Below are 23742 nucleotides of genomic sequence, written 5' to 3'. Positions count from 1 at the left end.
TGTCCTTGGGCTTCCAAAATCCTAGTCTCCTCATATAATTTCTCTCATCTTCCTTATGTTTGGCTAGGATTTCCTCTTATCTTGCACTTAGCTCTTCCATCCCTTGCATGAAGGTTGGGTATCCTGGGTTTAGAGCGGCAACAGCGTTACACAAGTGATTCAGCTTTACTTGTGTGTTGATGTCATACTGCCTCCTGGATATGGTCCTGGCATCATAGAGATGTCTGAATTCGGCCAAGTTCCTCTGTTGCCACTTCCCTTGCTCTCCTATTTTGTCCAGTGCGCTTCGCACCTCTCCCCAGTCAAATTGTTCTTGCTGCTCCTTCCTCATATGCTCCCAATTCTTTTGGAGTTATTGAATTTTTTGGTTAACTTGGCTCCATTGTTGTTGCTGAGCCTCCTTGAATTGATTGACATCTTCCATCAAGTGGTGTAGGTATCCCTTCATTTGGTGTACATCTCCTCGCAATTGCTCCCAATTGAATCCCTCTGGAAATTGCTAATATTGGTAGTGTGGTGGTGGTTGAAGTGCTAGAAAGTGAGTTTGCTCTTCTGCCTCTCTCTCTTCTTGTTATTGTTGTGGTTCATGAGCATGAGCTCTTCGTTCTCTAGCCCTATTGAGTGGGTGGATAGCCACCACTTTGGCCATCTTTTTAGAAGTTATGAACTTTTCTTGCTTCACAAGCACCTCATCAATGATCTTTTCAACACCAGCCTCATTACATAGCCTCTGTATAATGCTGGGGAATGCCAACCTTGTGTTGTCACTGGTGCTTTTCAGCACTTTGTTGATGTTGTTGGCGATCATCTCTCCCACGTTGATGTTTTCTCCTCTCATGATGCTGTAGATAAGCACAGCTCTCTCCTTGGTCACCTCTGAAGTGTTGGATGTGAGGATTAGGGACCTCCTCACAAATTCTAGCCACCCTCTAACTTGGGTGCTCAAATCTCTTCTCCTCAATTGGTTGGGTATCCCATCCTTGTCATTTATCCAATGCACATTCATCACGCAGATTTCAATCAGAATCTCCTCAAACCCAGGGTCTTGCTGCTTCATTCTCTCTTCATAGCTCCGAGTGGAGCTTGTCCTCTTCACCATTAGCATTCTTTCTATGCTAGAGGGGCTGTAGTCAATGGACTTCCCCTCACATAGCTAATGTAGCCATATTGTTGCCCTGGTTGAGGTACTGTGTTGGCATAGAACTCCCTCACCAAGCTCTTTACCACTTTTCTTGGTGGGTTGCATAGAAGTGATCAACCTCTCTGTTCAATCTCAATGTTGATTTCAATATGCTCATTCCTCCCTAGTTGAAACCCAACTTTTGGAATGATTTCCCTCTCACTCACCCAACCATAAAATTAATTTTGGTTGAATGCGGAGAGGAACTTGTAGTCATTTTTTTTAAAAGAGCTTGAGGATCCAAAGGTTGGTTCCTTGGTTTTTCTTTTCTTTGAGGCTGAGCTTTTTGGTGGTGCCATTAGGTTGGGAGAGTGTGAAAAAATAGGGGTTGAAAGAAAAAGAAGGCAAAATAAGGTTTTGCTCCAACACCAAACTTAGGACTTGATTGTCCCAATCAAGAAAAAGAAGAAAGTAGGGGATAATAGAAGATGAAAAGAGAAGCGAAGGTGAGTGGTGTAGGGGTTGTTGAAGTGGGAGAGGAGATGGGGAGTGAAGCTTTTATAATGGGTGAATGATGTGGTTCGAAGGTGGGAAATAAAAGAGATTAAATGTTTTTCCACTTTGGGAAGTGGCGCCTAGCGTGGGAAGAGGCGCCAACTCTTTTCTCACAGTGTCTTCTGTGTGTGTTGAATTCCAAAGTGCAAGTACACTTTGACTTCCTTGTTTTGTGAGTTGTTTACCATGTGAGCCCCATCTTCTCTCCTGAAATTGAAACTGAACCCATTAGTGATGACAAAAGAACCCCTTCACATTCCTTCTCATTAAGAATAAATTGGGTTACAACTGATGGGTGTCCCTTGGGACACCAAACTTAATTCTTTGGCATCTTAACAAATAGGTTTCATTATTGTGTATTTAATGTGTTCATAATAGTGGAATAACATCAATCTTTTCATTTTCTTTTGATTCCAACTCCTCTGAACTCATTAAATCACGTTCATGTTCTTACCCAAAGCATTAAGTGCTTTCAAATTGCGTGATTTGGGCTGCTATGTGCTCATTGGTGGTGGCCACACCAAACTTAATCTCTGGGCTTACTCTTCAAAATCAAACTATTAATTGTTTGTAAGCCTAGATTAAGTGGGTAAGGGGCCACACCAAACTTAGCACTTTAGCTAGTTCTTAGCCTATTCACTCATCATTAGTTATGGATTCATCAAGTTACAACTCCCAAATAGAAAGAAATAAGAGAGTGTAAAGAAAATATAACTATCAAAGCTAATATCAAACTTCCTAATCTACAATTGTAACTAATCCTAATTACTGAAAATTAAACTATCTATAGCAACAGAATTTAAACTACTTCTAAGAAAAGCAATTAAATCAAAAAGGATAAAGTGTTGGGTGCCTCCCAACTAGCGCTTCTTTATTGTCATTAGCTTGACATTCCTTCATCTTTAGCTGAGCTTGTAGCTCACTCTCTGCTCCTCCAATGAGCCTCCCAAGTAGTGTTTGAGTCTATGGCCATTGACAGAAAAAGTTCTCTGCGTCTTGTCCTCCATGAGCTCCACATGACCATAGGAAAACACTTTGAGTATAGTGAAAGGTCCTGACCATCAAGACTTAAGTTTTCCAGGGAAGAACTTAAGTCTTGAGTTGTAGAGTAACACCTTCTATCCTTCAGTGAACTCCCTTCTTGCTATCTTTTGGTCATACCACCTTTTTGTGTTCTCTTTGTAGATTTTTGCATTCTCATATACTTGATTTCTAAACTCCTCCAGTTCATTGAGTTGCATCAATTTCTTTTCTCCAGCAGCTTGCTCATCAAAATTCAGTAGTTTTAGAGCCCAGAAGGCTCTATGCTCCAGTTCAAATGGCAAGTGGCAAGCCTTGCCAAATACTAGTTGGTATGGTGACATCCCAATGGGGTCTTGAAGGCTGTCCTGTAGGCACATAGAGCATCGTCTAGCTTCTTAGACCAGTCCTTTACTGAGCTTCCAACAGTTTTTTCAATGATTCATTTTAGCTCTCTGTTGGAGATCTCAGTTTGCCCATTAGTCTGTGGGTAGTATGGAGTTGCCACTTTGTGCTTTACTCCATATCTGAAAAGGAGTGCTTCCAGTTGTTTGTTGCAGAAGTGTAACCCTCCATCATTAATGAGAGCTCTGGGAACTCCAAATCTGCTGAAGATATTCCTTCTCAAGAAGCTTATCACAATCTTGTTGTCATTTGTTGCAGTAGCTATGGCCTCTACCCATCTTGAAACATAATCAACAGCCACTAATATGTAGCTATTTAAGTAGGAGGTTAGGTAGGGCCCCATGAAATCTATGCCCCAAACGTCAAATAGTTCCAGCTCTAGTATGTATTGCTGTGGCATCTTATTCCTCTTGGTTAGATTACCAGCTCTTTGACATTCATCACACCTTGACACCATTTCCTTGGCATCCTTGATTAGCTTCCTCCTCATGTGCTTATTGATGTTAGTTGGTAGCTCCCCAACAGCCTTGAAGTTAGTTATGTTTGCGAACCAAGGGGCTACTCGAATCATCATTAATTGTTCATCAGGAAAGCTTTCATTTACTGCTACTTGCTGCATTTTTTCTTCTTGTGGGATCCTTGAGAGGCGGTCAACTACCTTGTTCTCTACTCTGCTCCTATCTTTAATCTCAATATCAAATTTTTGGAGCAGCAAGATCCACCTTATTAGTCTGGGCTTAGATTCTTGTTTGGTAAGCAAGTATTTGAGTGCTGCATGATCAGTGAACATAATTACTTTTGAACCAATGAGATATGATCTAAACTTATCAAAAGCAAAAACTATGGCTAAAAGTTCTATCTCTGTGGTGGTATAGTTCCTTTGATTCTCATTAAGGACCTTGCTAGCATAGTAAATAACATGTACTAGCTTGTCTTTCCTCTGTCCTAGAATAGAACCAACAGCAAAATCAGATGCATCACACATTAGTTCAAAGGGAAGATCCCAGCTTGGTAGTGCTATAATAGGTGCAGAGGAGAGTTTCTTTTGAGTTCATCAAAGGCTATCATGCATTCTCTATAAAAAACAAAGGGAGTATTTGAGACAAGTAGGTTGCTAAGGGGTTTTGCAATCTTTGAAAAATCTTTAATAAACCTCCTATAGAGCCCAGCGTGTCCCAAAAAGCTTCTGATTGCTTTGACATTGCAAGGTGGAGGTAATTTTTCAATTACTTCCACTTTTGCCCTGTCTACTTCTATGCCATCTTTTGAAATCTTGTGACCAAGAACCACCCCTTTAGTCACCATAAAATGGCACTTCTCCCAGTTTAAAACCAGGTTGATTTCTTGACACCTTTTCAGCACAAGAGAAAGATGGTATAGGCAATCAGAGTATGAGTCCCCAAATACAGAGAAGTCGTCCATAAATACTTCTATGAACTTCTCAATTATATCTGAAAAAATGGAGAGCATGCATCTTTGGAGTGTTGCAGGTACATTGCACAATCCAAAGGGCATTCTCCTATAAGCAAATACACCATATGGACAAGTAAATGAAGTTTTTCCTGATCCTTAGGGTCTACAACAATTTGGTTGTAGCCCGAGTATCCGTCCAGGAAATAATAATACTCATGTCCTGCCAATCTTTCAAGCATCTGGTCCATGAAGGGCAGGGAAAAGTGATCTTTTCAGGTGACTTCATTAAGTTTTCGGTAGTCAATGCACATACGCCATCTGGTTACCGTCCTTATGGGTATCAATTCATTCTTCTCATTTGCCACAACAGTGATCCCTCCCTTCTTATGGACTACTTGCACCAGGCTTACCCAAGGGTTGTCTGAGATGGGGTAGATCACCCCTGCTTGCCATAATTTCAACACTTCTTTCTGAACCATTTCATTCATAGTTGGGTTCAGCCTCCTTTGTTGCTATCTTGAGGTTTTGGCATCCTCTTCAAGTAAGATTTTATGCATGCATATTGAAGGACTGATCCCCTTTAAATCTGAAAGTGTCCAGCCTATGGCATCTTTGTGTTGTCTTAGCACTTGGATAAGTTCCTCTTCTTGTTCCTTACTCAGACTTGAACTTATGATTACTGGGTGAGTGTCGTTGCCACCCAGATATGCATACTTCAAGCTGGGTGGTAAGGCTTTCAGCTCTAGTTTTGGTGACTCTGCATCTTTGTTATTTGTGGTAGTTGGCATGATTGAGTTCCTCATGGTTGCTTGTGGTAGTTTTCCATCTGGTGCTTGCTCCAGCTCAATGCTTTCTTCATATTGTTTTTCTCCCATGACTTTTTGAACTATCTGTTCCATGGTGTCCACCAGCATGCATTCTCCTATGGGTTCCTTGGGGTAACTCATTGCTTTAAAGACATTGAAGACCATTTTCTCTTCATGCAATCTCAAGACTAATTCCCCTTTCTGCACATCAATGATGGCTCCAGCAGTAGCTAGAAATGGTCTTCCTAGGATAATTGACGTGTTGGCCTCTTCTTCCATGTCTAGCACAACGAAATCAGCAGGGAAAATGAATTCTCCTACTTTTACTAGCAAGTCTTCCACCACCCCATGTGGAAACTTAAATGTTCTGTCAGCCAATTGGAGTGCAATTCTTGTTGGCTTGGCTTCCTCAATCTTCATCCTTCTCATCATGGTTAGGGACATAAGATTTATGCTAGCCCCCAAATCACACAAAGCTTTCTCAATAGTGATGTCCCCTATGATGCAGGGGATTTGAAAACTCCCTAGGTCTTTCAGCTTTTGAGGAAACTTCTTCTATATGATGGTGCTGCACTCTTCAGTCAATACTATGGTTTCTTTTGCCTCCCAGTTCCTCTTTTTGGTTATAAGCTCCTTCAAGAACTTGGCATAGAGTGGCATTTGTTCTAATGCCTCAACAAATGGTATGTTGATTTGGAGCCTCTTGAAGATCTCTAAGAACTTAAAGAACTGGCCATCCTTCCCATCTTTTCTCAGTCTTTGTGGGTATGGTGCCTTTGGCACATAGGGCTTCAAAACTGGTTTTGGTGAAGGTGAAGCTGGAATCTCCCCTTCATCCTTGTTTCCATGTTTTGGTGCAACCTCTTCATGATTATCTTTGCTTGGGGTTCCTTCCTCTACAACCTTCCCACTTCTTAGAGTTATGGCTTTGTATTCCCCTCTTGGGTTAGCCATGGTATCACTGGGAAATGTGTGTGTGGAAAGTGGGATTCGCTTGGACAAAATCCCCACTTATGCTTCTAACTTTGAGATTGCTGCACCTTGATTTTTCATATTTGACCTGTATTCCTCTTGATTAGCATCTATCCTTCTGTCAGTTTGTTCTTGTCTGTCCATGAGGGAGGAGCCTGTCCCTGAAATCTGGGATGACAGTTGTGCTATTGCAGCCTCCATCCTCTCAAAGTTGCTCTTGATTTCGCATGGTTGCATAGTTGAGGATGGTGCATCTTGATTGAGGTTGTTGTGTATGGGTTGGTTGTTATGGTATGATGTGTTTTGTAAGTTATGGTAAGGTCTATGGTTCCCTGTTTGATGGTTGGGGTTGTGGTTGGGATGCTGATTTGATGGGTAAGGCTTGTTGTGGTCTTGGTTGTGGTTTTGTTGATTTCCCCACCCAAAGTTTGGGTGGTTCTTCCAACCTGGGTTGTATGTCTTAGAGTGTGGGTCATATGGTGTTATGGATGAATTATGCACATAATTAGCCTGTTCCCAGTCACCTTCAGATTCTAATGCATTACCTTCTTGAACGACTGAGGCTTGGTTGGCCTCTGTCCTCTTAGTTAAGGCTGCTATTTGAGCTGCAATTGCCTTGTTCTGAGCTAACAGAGCATCTACAGAATTGAGTTCTAGTACTCCCTTCTTCTGAGTCCTTTCTGAAGCATAGAAATACTCATTTTCAGCTACAGTTTCAATGACATCTATGGACTCTTCAATGGTTTTCTTTTTGTTGAGTGAGCCTCTTGAAGAATGATCCACTGCCTTCTTTACTTCATAGGATAGTCCCTCATAAAAGATATGTAGTGGTACCCACTCATTGAACATTTCCGGTGGGCATTTTCTTGTCAGATCTTTGAATCTCTCCTAGGCCTCATAAAGTGTTTCTCCATCTTGTTGTCTGAAAGTTTGCACCTCAGCTCTCAGCCTATTGATTCTTTGTGGAGGGTAAAATCTTGCAAGGAATCTCTTCACGACCTCCTCCCATGTAGTTAGGCTATCCTTGGGGAATGATTCCAACCACTTTGCTGCCTTATCTCTGAGTGAGAAAAGAAATAAGAGTAGTTTGTGGATGTCAAGGTGTACCCCATTGGACTTTACAGTATCACATATCCTCAAGAATGTGCTGAGATGTTGATTAGGATCTTCTTGGGCACTTCCTCTATATGAGCAATTATTCTGAACAAGTGTGATGAGCTGAGGCTTCAGCTCAAAGTTATTGGCATAAATTATTGGTTTTAGGATGCTGCTTGATGCTAGGGCATCTTGGCTAGTTTTACTAGCCATTTTTTGTATGCTTTAGGTTGGTTTCATGCATTTTCTTAGGAATTAAGCAGGTATTTGGTTGAAAATGCAATCATACCATGATTCAAGCAAACATTGTGAATTTTGAATGATTTCATGAGAATTATGCATAAATTGAATGATAAATTGGATGATGCATGATCCCATGATTAAGAGCAAGACTTTGATGCACTTTGTTTGATTGATTTCAGGCCAAAAGAAGAAGAGAAGAGCCACGTTAGTGGCTACGTTAGTTACACTAACGTGGGCACTAATGGGGAAGGAAGGAAAGCCCCAACGTTAGTGAGAAAAGTCAGTGGCATTAACTTTGAAGAAGGAGAGCATGGAACGTTAGCAAGGAAGACCCACGTTAAGAGTCACGTTAGCTACATTAACGTTAACTCTAACGTAGAGACAAAATTCACCAAGCAACGTTAATGGGAAAGGTGAGTCCCAATAACGCTTGCGAAAGGGGTATATGCCAACGTTAGTGGAAAAAGTGAGTGCCACTAACGTTGGCGAAGCAAAAAGACCCACGTTAACAGCCACGTTAACTAAGTTAACGTGGTAGTTAACGTGGAAGGAAAGGGAGATGCCAACGTTAGTAGAAAAAGTGAGTGCCACTAACGTTGGCGAGGAAAAAAAGACCCACGTTAACTTCCACGTTAACTTAGTTAACGTGGAAGTTAACATAGGCAAAAGTCCCACCTGGCAGCCTGACCATGCCTTCTTCAAACACGCATAACTTGAGCCATAAAGCTTCAAATGAGGTGATTCCAGTGGCATTGGAAAGTCGGATTCATGAGATTTCTAAGCATATATGGCACCACATGGTTGACACTAAATTTGAGGTAAAAAACCTGCCCCAAAAGTGCAAAGATGAACATGGTATCAACCTGTAGCAAGGCCAACTGACCTCTTCACCTTCCAAGAAGTGTAACTCGAGTTGTAGAGCTCCAAATGATGCGCTTCCAAAGGCGTTGGAAAGTAGACATCTAGAGCTTTCCAAAAATATATAATAGTATGGGGTGGACATTAATTTTAAGCTCCAGAACCTGGAAACATTAAGCCCCTGGTCGCTAGCGTTATCGGGACTCACGTTTTCCATTAACGCTAGAGACTATGCCAGCGACCATGTCCACTTCAAAAGAATATAACTTGAGTTACAGAGATCCAATTAAGGTGATTCTAGTTGCGTTAGAAAGCTGACATTCAAAGCTTTCCAAAGATATATAATAGTTTATAGTGCGCATGAAATTGAAGCACAAACAAGAGGCATCTTTTAAGCCCCAAAAATACCAACTGGGCAGCATTTCACCATGAGCCTCAATTTGATCACTTCTCTTTCAAGGACCACCCAACCTCAAGGAAGCAAGCCCACAAGTGTCAACCAATCAAAGGCCAAAAGAAGCATCTTGAATAGGAATTTTCATTTAATTGTAATTTGCTTTTAATTTCATTTTGTAATTTAGGAGGGCCTATATAAAGGCCTTAGTTTTTACTTTAAGGAGGGAGAGAAGATAGTGTTATAGACGGACTGAGGCTGGGAAATTGGGGATTGAAGAGGAGTCTTCGGACTCCCTCCCCTCACACACTTTTCCTTCTCTTTCTTTTTCTTTGTATTTTTCATTTATGAATTTGGAAGTTTCATTTTTAGTTTGAATCTTCATCTTTACTTTTCTGCACTTTCTTTCTTTTCAATTTTGGTAGAGCAATGATCAACTAACTCTTTCCATTGGGTTAGAGAGCTCTATTGTGATACAATGGATCAATATTAGTTTTCATTCTTCTTCTTCTATCTTTTCTCTTGATTTTACTAGAGAGCTTTCGATCTTCATCCAATTGGGTAGTTATCTTGGAAAAGAAGCTATTCATACTTGGATCTCTTCTGAACCTTGGAAGAGGAATGAAGAGATCATGCTAGAAATGCTTTCTCATGCTGGACCAAATTGGGTTTGGATGGATATGTGACTATAATCCTACCAACACTTGATTTGGGAATGCATGTGGTATAATCAGTGACCATACTTCATCTCTTCTCATGAGCAATTGACCAAGGAATTGGCTATTGATCAAGATTTGAGAGATTGAATTCCAAGGAATTAAGATCCAATCACTTAAGATTGCCAAGGAGATCAATGAATTACTTGATTGAGGAAGAAGATGAGAATAAACTTGATCTGGAGGATTGCAATATCTCTTGATCCCAATGTTCATTTTATTTTTAGTTCTTACATTTACTTTTCTTGCCATTTTACTTCTCTGCACTTTATTGCTTTCTTTACTTTTATGCCATTTACATTTCCTTGTTGCTTATCACTCCAATATGATTCGTCTAACTAGGATAATCAATTAATCATTGTTTGTTTAATCAGTTAATCTCTGTGGGATTCGACCTTACTCTATTGTGAGTTATTACTTGACGACAATTCGGTATACTTGCTGAAGGGAAATTTGTTATGAGACGAATTTTCCGTGCATCACTGCTGCCACAATTTCTTGGGTTTGGGTTGATGTAGGAGCCTAAGACTCTCCTTTCTTGCCCATCATGATTGACTGGGACTCCCCTGGCATGGTTATGAACTTCTTCCTCATGATGATTCTCCATTTTCTCCTCCATGTTTATTTCAAAATACTCTTCCTCTTCCTCAGCACCAACGACTCTCTTCCCTCTTACTTCCCTCCTCAATCTAAGGAATGTCCTCTCAGGTTTAGAATCAAAGGAAGTTGAAGCCCCACTTCTCCTACCTGTCATACAACCAATCAAGGCAAACAGCAAGAAAGAAAATGGATGAAGAAATTACTATTGTTAGAGTAGTTGTTAGTGTGAGTGGTGCAATTGATCAAACAGTTAGAAGAGTGGAACTATGGATAATCAAAGAAGAAGGAAATAGAGCTCAAAATAAAATAAAAAAGTTGCTAAATAAAAGAAATTGAAATAACAAGGAAATTAAATTGCTTAATCTAGCTCTCCAATCAATTTAATCACTAACATATTTAAGCCAATCCCAGGCAACGGCACCATAAAACTTGATGAATCCAATTCACTACCCCTTTTCAAAAATTAGTGAATTAGTTCTTTTGGCAAGCGCACCAAAATTATTGCCAAGTAATAACCCACAGTGGAGTGGGATCGTATCCACAGAGATTGGCAAATCCAAGCAGTTTTAATTGATTCATGAATTAGTCAAGCGGATTAATAAGATTGTGAAGTGCAAAATTGTGAATGATGACATATATGTAAATGACTAGAATATAAAGAGAAGCAATAAAGTGCAGAAATGGAAATTGCATAATATAAAGTGCAGAATCATAAATGACTTGAATGTAAATGGGAGTGGAGAATTGCTAAATGTAAAATTAAGCTATAAAGAAATGGATAGATAAGAATGGGGAAGTTCATTGAGATTGGGAGATGTTGTCTCTTTGGATCAAATCTAGCTTATATCTTCTTCAATCATGCAACTCATTGACCTCTTGGCAATCATGATTGATTGATCCCCAATCCCTTGGTGACTCAATCTCTCAGATCTTGATCAATAGCCAATTCCTTGGTCTAATTGCTCATGAAGAGAGATATGCTTGGTCCCTGATTATACCACACACCCTCATAGGTCCAGGTAGAGGGGGGATTATATGTCACGTATCCCATCACCAAAACCCAGATTTTACTCAAGTGTGAGAAGGGATTTCAAGCATGGTTTCATATTTCCTTTCCTAAGGTTCCCATGAAACCCAATTGCATTCAATCTCTTTCCCAAGATAATTGAACACTAAGCATTAAGAACGAAATTCCTTCTAGCAAATCAAGAGAAGATGAAGAGAAGAAGAATTTCACTATTATCAATCCATCAAGTACAACAGAGCTCCCTTTCTCAATGAGAGGGAAGTTAGCTACTCATAGATTGAAAAGTACTCAAAAGTGGAGTGTAAAAGTGAATCTAAAACTAACTGCTTAACTCCTCTTCAGTACTCCTTGGGGGTATTTATACTACTCCTAGTAAAATTAAAAGAATTACAAAAGTGAAAAAGGGAAAATTACATTTTGGAGGGAAAGAAAACACTCAATAAGCGTGACTTCTTAGCTGGCGTGTGGCTGGCGCTTTACCGGCGTGTCACGTGCCCTTCAAACTAGCTTGGCGTGCCATGCTCAATCCTTCAAGTGGCACGCTCGTCCCTTTATCAACCTTGGCGTGCCATGCCTTCGAATTCAAGTGGCACGCCATAGTAGAATTCTTGTGTTGGCGTGCCACGCCTTCGAGCTCAAGTGGCACGCCCTTTGCTTTTTCAACTTTCCTTTGCCTCTGGAAACTTGAACTAGCGTGGCACGCCCAGGGTCTGGCATGCCACGCCCTTGTTGTGTGCTTGGCTATGCTCCTTTGGAAAGTTGCACTAGCGTGGCACGTCCAGGGTCTGGCGTGCCACGCCCCTTTGTGAGTGAATGGTTCCTCTGTTTCGCGTGCCACGCCACGAACTCAAGTGGCATGCCCCAATGCTTCTTTACCCTTTGAATGACACTGGTGTGCCACGCCTTGTTGCTCAAGTGGCACGCCTAAGTGAAGAATAGTGAATGGCGTGCCACGCCTTCGATACCAAGTGGAACGCCCCATGTAATTGGCCTCTTCCATCCTCTTTGGAAACTTATAACAGTGTGCCACTGGTGCACGAAATTGTGATTATCAATGGCGCCATCAACATGGTACGCACAATTGTAATCTCAACTCTTTATCACAACTTTGCACAACTAACCAGCAAGTGCACTGGGTCGTCCAAGTAATAAACCTTACGCGAGTAAGGGTCGATCCCACAGAGATTTTTGGTATGAAGCAAGCTATGGTCATCTTGTAAATCTCAGTCAGGCAGACTCAAATGGTTATGGATGATTTATGAATAAAGCATAAAATAAAGATAGAGATACTTATGTAATTTATTGGTGAGAATTTCAGATAAGCATATGGAGATGCTTTGTCCCTTCCATCTCTCTGTTTTCCTACTGTCTTCATCCAATCCTTCTTACTCCCATCCATGGCAAGTTGTATGTAAGGTTTCACCGTTGTCAGTGGCTACCTCCCATCCTCTCAGTGAAAATGTTCAACGCGCTCTGTCACAGCACGGCTATTCAGCTGTCGGTTCTCGATCATGTCAGAATAGAATCCAGTGATTCTTTTGCGTCTGTCACTAACGCCCTACAATTGCGAGTTTGAAGCTCGTCACAGTCATTCAATCCTTGAATCCTACTCAAAATACCATAGACAAGGTTTAGACCTTCCGAATTCTCTTGAATGCCGCCCTCAATTCTAGCTTATACCACGAAGATTCCGATTAAGAAATCCAAGAGATAAACATTCAAGCCTTGTTTGCTTGTAGAACGGAGGTGGTTGTCAGGCACGCGTTCATAAGTGAGAATGATGATGAGCGTCACATAATCATCACATTCATCATGTTCTTGGGTGCGAATGAATATCTTAAAACAAGAATGAGCTGAATTGAATAGAAGAACAATAGTAATTGCATTAATACTCGAGGTACAGCAGAGCTCCACACCTTAATCTATGGTGTGTAGAAACTCCACCGTTGAAAATACATAAGTGATAATGGTGATCATTGGCTTCGGCCCCAGAGAGGGAACCCAAAGAACCAAGATGATCTAAGAACTAGACGTCCAAAGATGAAAAATACAATAGCAAAAGGTCCTATTTGTAGAGAACTAGTAGCTTAGGGTTTACAAAGATGAGTAAATTACATAAAAATCCACTTTCGGGCCCACTTGGTGTGTGCTTGGGCTAAGCATTGAAGCATTTTCATGTAGAGACTTCTCTTGGAGTTAAACGCCAGCTTTTGTGCCAATTTAGGTGTTTAACTCCCATTCTTGTGCCAGTTCCGGCGTTTAACGCCGGGCAGTTTTGAGCTGATTTGGAACGCCAGTTTGGGCCATCAAATCTCGGGCAAAGTATGGGCTTCTGTAGCTCCAGAAAATCCACTTCGAGTGCAGGGAGGTCAGAATCCAACAGCATCTGCAGTCCTTTTCAGCCTCTGAATCAGATTTTTACTCAGGTCCCTCAATTTTAGCCAGAAAATACCTGAAATCACAGAAAAACACATAAACTCATAGTAAAGTCCAGAAAAGTGAATTTTAATTAAAAACTAATAAAAATATAATAAAAACTAACTAAAACATACTAAAAACATACTAAAAACAATGCCAAAAAGCGTATAAATTATCCGCTCATCACAACACCAAACTTAAATTGTTGCTTGTCCCCAAGCAACTGAAAGTGAAATAAGATAAAAAGAAGAGAATATGAAATGAATTCCAAAAACATCTATGAAGATCAGTATTAATTAGATGAGCGGGGCTTTAGCTTTTTGCCTCTGAACAGTTTTGGCATCTCACTTTATCCTTTGAAATTCAGAATGATTGGCTTCTCTAGGAACTCAGAGTCCATATAGTGTTATTGATTCACCTAGTTAAGTATGATGATTCTTAAACATAGCTATTTTATGAGTCTTGGTCGTGGCCCAAAGCACTCTGTCTTCCAGTATTACCACCGGATACATACATGCCACAGACACATAATTGGGTGAACCTTTTCAGATTGTGACTCAACTTTGCTAGAGTCCCCAATTAGAGGTGTCCAGGGTTCTTAAGCACACTCTTTTTGCCTTGGATCACAACTTTATTATTTCTTTTTCTTTTTCTTTTCTTTCTATTTTTTCATTTTTTTTTGTATTCACTGCTTGTTCTTGCTTCAAGAATCATTTTTATGATTTTTCAGATCCTCAGTAGCATGTCTCCTTTTTCATCATTCTTTCAAGAGCCAACATTCATGAACAGAAAATTCAAAAGACATATGCACTGTTCAAGCATACATTCAGAAGTCAAAGTATTTCCACCACATCAAAATAATTAATCTGTTATAAAATTCAAAATTCATGCAATTCTTCTCTTTTTCAATTAAGGACATTTTTCATTTAAGAAAGGTGATGGATTCATAGGATATTCATAACTTTAAGGCATAGACACTAAGACACTAATGATCATAAGACACAAACATGGATAATCATAAGCATGAAAATTTCGAAAAACAGGAAAATAAAGAACAAGGAAGTTAAAAAACGGGTCCACCTTAGTGATGGCGGCTTGTTCTTCCTCTTGAAGATCTTATGGAGTTCTTGAACTCCTCAATGTCTCTTCCTTGCCTTTGTTGCTCCTCTCTCATGACTCTTTGGTCTTCTCTAATCTCATGGAGGAGGATGGAATGTTCTTGGTGCTCCACCCTTAGTTGTCCCATGTTGGAACTCAACTCTCCTAGGGAGGTGTTGATTTGCTCCCAATAGTTTTGTGGAGGAAAGTGCATCCCTTGAGGTATCTCAGGGATTTCATGATGAGTGGGATCTCTTGTTTGCTCCATTCTTTTCTTAGTGATGGGCTTGTCCTCATCAATGAAGGTGTCTCCCTCTATGTCAATTCCGACTGAATAACAGAGGTGACAAATGAGATGAGGGAAGGCTAACCTTGCCAAGGTAGAGGACTTGTCCGCCACCTTATAAAGTTCTTGGGATATAACCTCATGAACTTCTACTTCTTCTCCAATCATGATGCTATGAATCATGATAGCCCGGTCTATAGTGACTTCAGACCGGTTGCTAGTGGGAATGATTGAGCATTGAATAAACTCCAACCATCCCCTAGCCACGGGCTTGAGGTCATGCCTTCTCAGTTGAACCGGCTTTCCTCTTGAATCTCTCCTCCATTGAGCGCCCTCTTCACAAATGTCTATGAGGACTTGGTCCAACCTTTGATCAAAGTTGACCCTTCTAGTGTAAGGGTGTTCATCTCCTTGCATCATGGGCAAGTTGAATGCCAACCTTACATTTTCCGGACTAAAATCTAAGCATTTCCCCCGAACCATTGTAAGCCAATTCTTTGGGTCTGGGTTCACACTTTGATCATGGTTCTTGGTGATCCATGCATTAGTATAGAACACTTGAACCATTAAGATTCCGACTTGTTGAATGGGGTTGGTAAGAACTTCCCAACCTCTTCTTCGGATCTCATGTCGGATCTCCGAATATTCACTCTTTTTGAGTTTGAAAGGGACCTCGGGGATCACCTTTTTCATGGCCACAACTTCATAGAAGTGGTCTTGATGCACCCTTGAGATGAATCTCTCCATCTCCCATGACTCAGAGGTGGAAGCTTTTGCCTTCCCTTTCCTCTTTCTAGAGGTTTCTCCGGCCTTAGATGCCATAAATGGTTATGGAAAAAAAAAGCAATGTTTTTACCACACCAAACTTAGAAGGTTTGCTCGTCCTCGAGCAAAAGAAGAAAGAAGAGAGTAGAAGAAGAAGAAGAAATAGAGTAGATGGAGGTGGCTTTGTGGTTTGGCCAAGGGGGAGAAGTAGTGTTTAGGTTGTGTGAAAATGAAAGAGTGAAGATGGGTTTATATAGGAGCGGAAAGGGGGTGTATGGTTCGGTCATTATGGGTGGGTTGGGAGGGAAAGTGGTTTGAATTTGAATGATGAGGTAGGTGGGGTTTTATGAAGGATGGATGTGAGTGGTTAAGAGAATAGTGGGATTTGATAGGTGAGGAGTTTTTGGGAAAGAGGTGTTGAGGTGATTGGTGAATGGGTGAAGAAGAGAGAGAGTGGTGGGGTAGGTGGGGATTCTGTGGGGTCCACCGATCCTGAGGTGTCAAGGAAAATTCATCCCTGCACCAAGTGGCGAGCAAAAAATGCTCTTTACGCCAATTCTGGCGTTAAACGCCAGGCTGGTGCCCATTTCTGGCGTTTAACGCCAACTTCTTGCCCTTTTCTGGCGTTTAACGCTAGTTTGGTGCCCCTTTCTGGCGTTAAACACCCAGAATGGTGCCAGACTGGGCGTTAAATGCCCATTTGCTACCCTTACTGGCGTTTAAATGCCAGCAAGTTTTCCTCCAGGGTATGCTGTTTTTCTTTCTGTTTTTCATTCTGTTTTTGCTTTTTCAATTGATTTTGTGACTTCCCATGACCATCAACCTATAAAAACATAAAATGACAAAAGGAGAATAGATAAATATAACATTGGGTTGCCTCCCAACAAGCGCTTCTTTAATGTCAGTAGCTTGACAGTGGGCTCTCATGGAGCCTCATAGATACTCAGAGCAATGTTGGAACCTCCCAACACCAAACTTAGAGTTTGACTGTGGGGGCTCTGTTTGACTCTGTTTTGAGAGAAGCTCTTCATGCTTCCTCTCCATGGTTACAGAGGGATATCCTTGAGCCTTAAACACAAGGGATTCTTCATTCACTTGAATGATCAATTTTCCTCTGTGAACATCAATCACAGCCTTTGCTGTGGCTAGGAAGGGTCTGCCAAGGATGATGGATTCATCCATGCACTTCCCAGTCTCTAGGACTATGAAATCAGCAGGGATGTAATGGTCTTCAATCTTTACCAGAACATCCTCTACAAGTCCATAAGCTTGTTTTCTTGAATTGCCTGCCATCTCTAGTGAGATTCTTGCAGCTTGTACCTCAAAGATCCCTAGGTTCTCCATTACAGAGAGAGGCATAAGGTTTATGCTTGACCCTAGGTCACACAGAGCCTTCTTGAAGGTCATGGTGCCTATTGTACAAGGTATTGAGAACTTGCCAGCGTCCTGCCTCTTTTGAGGTAATCTCTGCCTAGTCAAGTCATCCAGTTCTTTGGTGAGCAAAGGGGGTTCATCCTCCCAAGTCTCATTACCAAATAACTTGTCATTTAGCTTCATGATTGCTCCAAGGTACTTGGCAACTTGCTCTTCAGTGACATCTTCGTCCTCTTCAGAGGAAGAATACTCATCAAAGCTCATGAATGGCAAAAGTAAATCCAATGGAATCTCTATGGTCTCAGTGTGAGCCTCAGATTCCCATGGTTCCTCATTAGGGAACTCATTGGAGGTCAGTGGACGCCCATTGAGGTCTTCCTCAGTGGCGTTCACTGCCCCTTTCTCCTCTCCAAGTTCGGCTATGTTGATGGCCTTGCACTCTCCTTTTGGATTCTCTTCTGTATTGCTTGGAAGAGTACTAGGAGGGAGTTCAATAACTTTCTTACTCAGCTGACCTACTTGTGCCTCCAAGTTTTTAATGGAGGACTTTGTTTCAGTCATGAAACTTTGAGTGGTTTTGATTAGATCAGAGATCATGGTTGCTAAGTCAGAGTGGCTCTGCTTAGAATTCTCTGTCTGTTGCTGAGAAGATGATGGAAAAGGCTTGCCACTGCTAAACCTGTTTCTTCTACCATTATTATTGTTGAAACCTTGTTGAGGTCTCTGTTGATCCTTCCATGAGAGATTTGGATGATTTCTCCATGAAGGATTATAGGTGTTTCCATAGGGTTCTCCCATGTAATTCACCTCTTCCATTGAAGGGTTCTCAGGATCATAAGCTTCTTCTTCAGATGAAGCATCCTTAGTACTGCCTGGTGCAGCTTGCATTCCAGACAGACTTTGAGAAATCATATTGACTTGCTGAGTCAATATTTTGTTCTGAGTCAGTATGGCATTCAGAGTATCAATCTCAAGAACTCCTTTCTTCTGATTTGTCCCATTGTTCACAGGATTCCTTTCAGAAGTGTACATGAATTGGTTATTTGCAACCATTTCAATTAGTTCTTGAGCTTCTGCAGGTGTCTTCTTCAGATGAAGAGATCCTCCAGCAGAGCTATCTAATGACATCTTGGACAGTTCAGACAAACCATCATAGAAGATACCTATGATGCTTCATTCAGAAAGCATGTCAGAAGGGCATTTTCTGATCAATTGTTTGTATCTTTCCCAAGCTTCATAGAGGGATTTACCTTCCTTCTGTCTGAAGGTTTGGACTTCCACTCTAAGCTTACTCAATTTTTGAGGTGGAAAGAACTTTGCCAAGAAGGCATTGACTAGCTTTTCCCAAGAGTTCAGGCTTTCTTTAGGTTGTGAGTCCAACCATATCTTAGCTCTGTCTCTTACAGCAAAAGGGAATAGCATAAGTCTGTAGACCTCAGGGTCAACCCCATTGGTCTTAACAGTGTCACAGATTTGAAAGAACTCAGCTAAAAACTAATGAGGATCTTCCAATAGAAGTCCATGGAACTTGTAATTCTGTTGCATTAGAGAAACTAATTGAGGCTTAAGCTCAAAGTTGTTTGCTCCAATGGTAGGGATTGAGATGCTTCTCCCATAGAAGTCGGGAGTAGGTGCAGTAAAGTCACCCAGCACCTTCCTTGCATTGTTGGCATTGTTGTTGTTTTCGGCTGCCATATATTTTTCTAGTTTGAAGATTTCTGTTAGGTCCCCTCCAGAGAGTTGTGCTTTAGCTTCTCTTAGCTTTCGCTTCAAGGTCCTTTCAGGTTCAGGGTCAGCCTGAACAAGAATGCTTTTGTCTTTGTTCCTGCTCATATGAAAGAGAAGAGAACAAGAAAATATGGAATCCTCTATGTCACAGTATAGAGATTCCTTGAGGTGTCAGAGGAAAAGAAAAATAGAAGGAAGAGGTAGAAGAATTCGAACTTAGAAAGATAGAGTTTGAATTTTGCATTGAGTAGGAGTGTTAGTCCATAAATAGAAGGATGCGAGAAGAGGGGAAAAAATTTTCAAAAATAAATTAAAAAGATTTTAAAAACATTTTGAAAAAAAAGTGATTGATTTTCAAAAACTAAGAGTGGGAAAGAAATTAAGTGATTTTGAAAAAGATTATTGAAAGTAGAAATCAAAAAGATATGATTAAAAACTTATTCTGAAAAAGATGTGATTAATAAGATATGATTGAAAAGATATAGTTTTAAAAAGATATGATTGAAAAACAATTTAAAAAGATTTGATTTTTAAAATCAATGACTTGGCTAACAAGAAAAGATATGATTCAAACATTAAACCTTTCTCAACAGAAAAGGCAACATACTTGAAATGTTAAATCAAATCATTAATTGTTAGCAAGTATTTTTGAAAAATGGGAAGAAATTGATTTTGAAAAGATATGATTGAAAAGATATGATTTGAAAAAGATTTGATTTTGAAAAATTTTGAAAACTTAAAAAAAAATTTGCATTAAAAACAAAATCTTCCCTCTTGTGCCATCCGGGCGTTAAACGCCCAGAATGGTATACATTCTGGTGTTTAATGCCTAAAATGCTACCCTTTTGGGCGTTAAATGCCCAACCAGGTGCCCTGGCTGGCGTTTAAACGCCAGTTTTCCTTCCTCACTGGGCATTTTGAACGCCCAGCTTTTTCTGTGTAATTCCTCTGCTGTATGTTCTGAATCTTCAATTCTCTGTATTATTGACTTGAAAAGACACAAATTAAAAATTTTTTTGGATTTTTTAATGATGAGGAATAATCAAAATGCAACTAAAAATCAAATAAACAATGCATGCAAGACACCAAACTTAGAAGTTTGTATACTACTGACACTAACAAATGGAGAATACATATGAGAAACAACAAAACACTCAAGACAAGAGAATTTAAAGATCAGAGTAAGTAAATCATCAAGAACAACTTGAAGATCACTGAAGACACATGAAAAATGCAAGAAGAACAGAAACATGCAATTGACACCAAACTTAAAATGAGACACTAGACTCAACAAGAAATATTTTTGGTTTTATATGATCTTGTAATTTTTTGTGCTTTTTCGAAAATTGAGTGGAAAAGAAAATAAAGAGATTCAAAATTTTTAATAAGAATTCCAAGAATCATGCAATGTTAGTCTAAAGCTTCAGTCTAAAAGAATTAGACATGGCTAGCCAAGCTTCAGCAGGACATTGCATTCAAGAGCTAAATTGATGAAGATCAATCAGCTTTGGTGATGATAAGAACATCACCTTGAAACACTAGAATTCATTCTTAAAAATTCTGAAAGATACCTAATCTAAGCAACAAGATGAACCGTCAGTTGTCCAAACTCGAACAATCCCCGGCAACGGCGCCAAAAACTTGGTGCACAAAATTGTGATTATCAATGGCGCCATCAACATGGTACGCACAATTGTAATCTCAACTCTTTATCACAACTTCGCACAACTCACCAGCAAGTGCACTAGGTCGTCCAAGTAATAAACCTTACGCGAGTAAGGGCCGATCCCACGGAGATTGTTGGTATGAAGCAAGCTATGGTCATCTTGTAAATCTCAGTCAGGCAGACTCAAATGGTTATGGATGATTTATGAATAAAGCATAAAATAAAGATAGAGATACTTATGTAATTCATTGGTGAGAATTTCAGATAAGCGTATGGAGATGCTTTGTCCCTTCCATCTCTCTGCTTTCCTATTGTCTTCATCCAATCCTTCTTACTCCCTTCCATGGCAAGCTGTATGTAGGGTTTCACCGTTGTCAATGGCTACCTCCCATCCTCTCAGTGAAAATGTTCAACGCGCTCTGTCACAGCACGGCTATTCAGCTGTCGGTTCTCGATCATGTCAGAATAGAATCCAGTGATTCTTTTGCTTCTGTCACTAACGCCCCACAATCGCGAGTTTGAAGCTCGTCACAGTCATTCAATCCTTGAATCCTACTCAGAATACCACAGACAAGGTTTAGACCTTCCGGATTCTCTTAAATGCCGCCATCAATTCTAGCTTATACCACGAAGATTCTGATTAAGAAATCTAAGAGATAAACATTCAAGCCTTGTTTGCTTGTAGAACGGAGGTGGTTGTCAGGCACGCGTTCATAAGTGTGAATGATGATGAGCGTCACATAATCATCACATTCATCATGTTCTTGGGTGCGAATGAATATCTTAGAACAAGAATGAGCTGAATTGAATAGAAGAACAATAGTAATTGCATTAATACTCGAGGTACAGCAGAGCTCCACACCTTAATCTATGGTGTGTAGAAACTCCACCGTTGAAAATACATAAGTGATAATGGTGATCATTGGCTTCGGCCCTAGAGAGGGAACCAGAAGAACCAAGATGATCTAAGAACTAGACGTCCAAAGATGAAAAATACAATAGCAAAAGGTCCTATTTGTAGAGAACTAGTAGCTTAGGGTTTACAAAGATGAGTAAATTACATAAAAATCCACTTCCGGGCCCAGTTGGTGTGTGCTTGGGCTGAGCATTGAAGCATTTTCGTGTAGAGACTTCTCTTGGAGTTAAACGTCAGCTTTTGTGCCAGTTTGGGCATTTAACTCCCATTCTTGTGCCAATTCCGGCGTTTGACGCCGGGCAGTTTTGAGCTGATTTGGAACGCCAGTTTGGGCCATCAAATCTCTAGCAAAGTATGGACTATTATATATTTCTGGAAAGCCCAGGATGTCTACTCTCCAATGCAGTTGAGAGCGCGCCAATTCGGTTTCTGTAGCTCCAGAAAATCCACTTCGAGTGAAGGGAGGTCAGAATCCAACAGCATCTGCAGTCCTTTTCAGCCTCTGAATCAGATTTTTGCTCAGGTCCCTCAATTTCAGCCAGAAAATACCTGAAATCACAGAAAAACACACAAACTCATAGTAAAGTCCAGAAAAGTGAATTTTAATTAAAAACTAATAAAAATATAATAAAAACTAACTAAAACATACTAAAAACATACTACAAACAATGCCAAAAAGCGTATAAATTATCCGCTCATCAGCCACGCCTAAAGGTTGGCGTGCCACACCGATGATCTTGTCTTGTTCCAGTAGTAGGCATGCCACGCCTCGGCCTTCAAGTGGCACGCATAAAAGTCGGCTTGAATCAAACAGTGGTTATCTTGTAAATCTTAGTTAGGCGAATAGAAAAGTTGTTTAATTGTTTAGACGCATAAAAGGAAAATAAAGAAACATTACTCTGTAATTGTGAATCTAATGATAAGAAGGTGGTTAAGGCTTCAGAGATGCTTTGTTCTTCTGGATCAATACTTTCTTACTGACTACTCCAACTATGAATGATTTCTTCTATAGAAGGCCGGTGCAAAATTTATAACCCACAAACTAACCGGCAAGTGCACCAGGTCATACCAAGTAGTACCTCAAGTGAATGAGGGTTGATCCCACGAGGATTGATGGACTAATCAACAATGGTCAAGTGGTTTACTTAGTTAGGCAAACAGAAAATGGTGTTTGAGAATTCAATTGCATTAATCAATAAATTCAGTAATTCAGAAAGTAAACAGTAAACAAGTGGTGAATGATATATGGAGAAACAGTTAAGGCTTCAGAGATATCTATCTTCCAGATTGACTTTTCTTACTAACTATTTTAATCATGGAAGATTTAATTCATGGAAAACTATATGTGACTAAACCCTAATTCCTTATACCTTTTTAGTCTCCTCTAAAATTCATCAACCGCCAATTCCTTGGTCACTTAATTCTAATTAGAGGGTGAAGTTCAATTCTAGTTATATGCCACAGAAATCCTAATTACCCAAATATAAGAGGATTATATGTCATGTATCCCGTTAAATCCGGATAATTAGAAATTTAGGAGAATATATTTTCAAGCTATTGTTCAAGTAAAGAGCTTTCCCAAGTTATACAACAACTCAATTAGAAAGAGGGTTATACTTCTGTTCCACCCAATTTCATAAAATAAAGAACGAAAACAATTCTTGAATTATATGAATCAATACATGAACTAAAATAGAAAAATAATAGAATCAATCCATACAATAGACAGAGCTCCTAACCTTAACAGTGGAGGTTTAGTTGCTCATGATTCAGAGTGGAAACTAGGATTCTCTTAAATTGTGAATTGTGAATAATGTGGAATCATGTAGAAGAGAAGAGATAAGATTCCTTTTATATCTAATCCTAATTAATACAAAATATATATTCTAAAACTAAATAATATCTTTTCCTATTTGTAATTAAAATAAAAGATTTAATCAAAAATTAAATCAAAAACAATCGTGCAGCATCAAGTAGATGGAAGGGGGACCACTGCTCCCTTTTTAACTGGCGCCTGTAATCATGTGCTTTTGGAGAATTTGTGGTTTTGGTGCCTAACTTGAAAAATTCCAAGTTAGCACCACATTGACCGTACAGCTAGACGAGAAGTGTATACTATTATATATCGTTGAAAATCTCTAGAAGTTAGCTTTCCAATGTCACTGAAATCACATCAATCGAATCTTTGTAGCTTGAGTTATTCAGGTTTGAGTGCAGAGAGGTCAGGGTTGACAGCATTATTCGCCTTCTTCTCTTTTTCTGCAGAA

General features: G+C 40.0%; 1 non-coding gene across 1 annotated transcript; it reads left to right on the top strand.

Moving 5' to 3' along the window:
* Positions 1-18347: 18347 nt before the first annotated feature.
* On the top strand, positions 18348-18455 carry LOC112704734 (small nucleolar RNA R71). The gene has a single exon (XR_003155343.1). It is a non-coding gene; the product is annotated as a small nucleolar RNA R71 (small nucleolar RNA).
* The last annotated feature ends 5287 nt before the right edge of the window (positions 18456-23742 follow it).

This window comes from Arachis hypogaea, chromosome 7, assembly GCF_003086295.3.
Source record: "Arachis hypogaea cultivar Tifrunner chromosome 7, arahy.Tifrunner.gnm2.J5K5, whole genome shotgun sequence".
NCBI lineage: Eukaryota > Viridiplantae > Streptophyta > Magnoliopsida > Fabales > Fabaceae > Arachis > Arachis hypogaea.
This window is presented reverse-complemented; position numbering and strand designations above follow the sequence as displayed.